At 36.8% G+C, this 3149-nt stretch overlaps 1 long non-coding RNA gene across 3 annotated transcripts in view; it reads left to right on the forward strand.

The window, feature by feature from the left end:
- The window catches only part of LOC138164087 (uncharacterized), an 8860-nt gene that overhangs the window by 1306 nt on the left and 4405 nt on the right, over positions 1-3149 (forward strand). For 2 of the 3 annotated variants that reach the window (XR_011168991.1, XR_011168992.1), the window contains exons 3-4: positions 331-514; positions 1579-1735. This is a non-coding gene — a long non-coding RNA (uncharacterized lncRNA). The remainder of the gene's footprint in view (positions 1-330; positions 515-1578; positions 1736-3149) is intronic. The other variant, XR_011168993.1, reaches the window with a different exon arrangement.

Raw genomic sequence — 3149 nt, forward strand, 5'->3', positions numbered from 1 at the left:
AGAAGAAGAAGAAGAAGAAGAAGAAGAAGAAGAAGAAGAAGAAGAAGCATCTGATCCCCACAATAATCCTGGGAGGTAGGTACTATTATAATCTTCATTTTAGAGATGAGGAAGCTACAGAAATTAAGTGACTTGCCCAGGGTCAAACAGCTACGAAGTATCTAAGGCTAGATTTGAAGCCTGGTCTCCCTGACTCTAGGTCCAGTGTTCTATATATTATGTCACCTAGCTGTTTGTCACATTACCTTAAAGTACTTTAAATGTAATGTATGATGACAATTGGGTGTTTGAGTTACTCTACATTGTTCTGCTTGTCTTTCATTCTTGAAGAGGACCATGCCATCAGGGAAATGATGTCATGACTTGAAGTTGACTTTGATTTGAGTGAAGGAAGGCTGGGCAAAGTCACCAGCCTCACTTTCTCCTCCAGAACCATCTGGGTCCAGCAGCCAGATATTCACCAGGATGACTGGAGGTAGCCCAGGATGCAATAGGAGACCTTGGCCCTTTTAGGGTAAGGTCTTTTCAGGTTCTCACTTTCAGTGAGATCACCAGTCTATATAGTTGATATGGGGATATCCTCACTACAAAATCAGGGACTGTTTCATTTTTTGTTGTTGTATTAATTAATAATTTAATTTACATTTATTATTAATTTACATAGTGCCTGGTACATAATCAATACTTGATAATATTGCTTGGCATATTGGTGGTTGCTCTTAGGGGAAAGTAATCTTAAACTAAGGAGGCAGAAAATCACTGAAAAATAATCTTGCCCCAATTAAATTTTACAGCAATGACAGTATACTTACTGAGATACTTCAATGACTTTTTCATGTCAAATTCTATTCATGTTTTCTCTTCAAAGTCTTATCCAGATGCTTTATCATGATGTAGAGTGCATCCAGGGTATTAGAAACAGGCCTAACAGCACCAACTAGTTCAGAATCAATGTTGAGACAAATTGAGGCGCTCAGCTCATTGAACAGTTCACAAAAGGAGGTTTGTTTTGCCCTAATACAGCAAGGATATGCTAAAAGGATGAAGTGACATTTAATTACTCTCTACAGAGCCTCACTCATCTCACAGCCTCACTTATCTCCATATGGAAACATATCTGGTCAGTAGGGCAAGGTGTGGTGATGAGTATGATCTTCAGAAGTCCATCAAATCATAGGGACCTGAATCCATAATGGCTGAATTTTTTTAATGCCTTTAATTGACTAGGAAGCTGGGTTAGCAAAGTTAGAGGCCAACCAAGTACCAGGGACATCTTTGTTGCCTTTTAGGGAAAACTAATCCTTATTGGGAAGGAATTAAGGAACCCTACACCTGTTACAAAAGAGTCCTCAAAGTTTGAGGCTCAGCCTAGCTAAGTACAGAGAAGCTCATTACCAGTAAGGTTAGATCCAAAGTGACAAATTCTTTGGCCATTTTGAGTCACAAACCAAAGTCAAGGAAAAAATTTAAAAAGCAAATTTTTACTGATATCTCTCATATTATTTTAACTTGGATATTTCAAGTTGGATGATTCATGAAATTTTAAACTTTCTCAAGATTGATCTTTATCTTTTATAGCCTTAAAATGATCAAGTCACTTCCCCTTTTGGGTCCCTATGTCTTCCTCAGTAGAATGAGAAGGATGGAACAGATAAGCAGAAAGAGTGTTGGAATTAGAATTAAAGGACCTGAATTTGGATCCCATTGTTGCTACTAGTTACGTATGTGACCTGGGGTAAGTATATTAAACTCAAAAGAGATAGTATTTGTAAAGCTCTTTATAAATCTAAAAATGCTATTATTATTATGGTTGATGATGATGATAAAATATTTGACAATTCTGATGATCCATTTTAACTCTAAATCTATGATCCTTAAGGTCCTTTGCTCCCTGGGAGAGAGGTAAAATAAAATTTAAAAAACCCCACCTAAGCCCATTTAATGATTTAGGAGGGATACACACTCTACAAGGGGAAGGCCAATGACAATGCATCTATTTTATTTACCCCTCAAAGGTTACCACTATCTCCCCCATTTTTCAGCTTCATGGGGTCCTTAGAATCAACTGGAAATATATGCAACAATGCTCAGAATTCGTTTTCTTAAAAGCAGGAAGCCTAGAGCAAGAGGCAGAGCTCTAATTTCCAGCTCAATACTGGTGACACAGGAAGTTCAGATAAGGTTCAGATAATGACCCTATCATCTGGCTACTTTGTAAACCTCCTTCCAATCCCTTTTCCTCACTGCAGTGTATTGCCAATGGCAAACTTCCCTTTGGAGAATTATATTTGTGAATAAAGCATCCAGCTTTTTGTAGCAGATTGGTTATGGTGATAAAACTCAAAGTTAATTTTAAACAATTTCTTTAGGTAACTCAAATACATAAAAATACAAAACAGCCTCAGCATCATTTTGGCTAAGGCAGCAAGAAGATTATAAGCAACATTGATGTGTGGCCAGGAAAATTAAAGAAAGAGAAGAAAAAGAAGCTAGAAATCAGTAATGCATCATCTTGTAACAGTAAATAACAAGAAAGAAAGGAGACAAATGCAGGAATATGTATGGCATCCCCAAAGTGCTTACACATGACAGACAGTTCAATGCAGACAAATGAAATGTAATTATGACTTTGATGAGTCTTCATGACATCCGGCAACTCTTTGTAAGAAATAAAATATGAGTTTTTAAAAAGAATAAAAAAAGAATCTGGAGACAAGTCTGTATATCATTAATGAATGAGAAACAGAAAGAGAAAGACAAATCAATGCAGTAAACGAGTCTTAATGGCTCAATTGTGTGTCCACATCACCAAATCTTTGTGTGCCTGAGAGATCCCCACACAAAAGAAAGCTTTTGAATGATAAAATCCTAGAAATGAAAAATTCAAGAGAAAACCAAAGGTCTTGTGGTTAATCACTGAATGTGAAGAATCATTTCCCATACTTCTCTTTATTGTGTTTTGCCCAGATGGGTTTTAAAGTGTCCATAGTAATGGAGTTTCACCATTCCCAAAAGGATAACATTTTATAATCTGTTCATTTTCTTCAGATTTAAAACGTACTTTGCATATTGTGTGTGTGTGTGTGTGAGAGAGAGAGAGAAAGAGAGAGAGAGAGAGAGAGAGAGAGAGAGAGAGAGAGAGAGAGAGA

This window comes from Petaurus breviceps, unplaced genomic scaffold, assembly GCF_028583685.1.
Source record: "Petaurus breviceps papuanus isolate PSGF00001 unplaced genomic scaffold, PetGlider_PUasm1.0 189, whole genome shotgun sequence".
NCBI classification, from domain to species: Eukaryota; Metazoa; Chordata; class Mammalia; order Diprotodontia; family Petauridae; genus Petaurus; species Petaurus breviceps.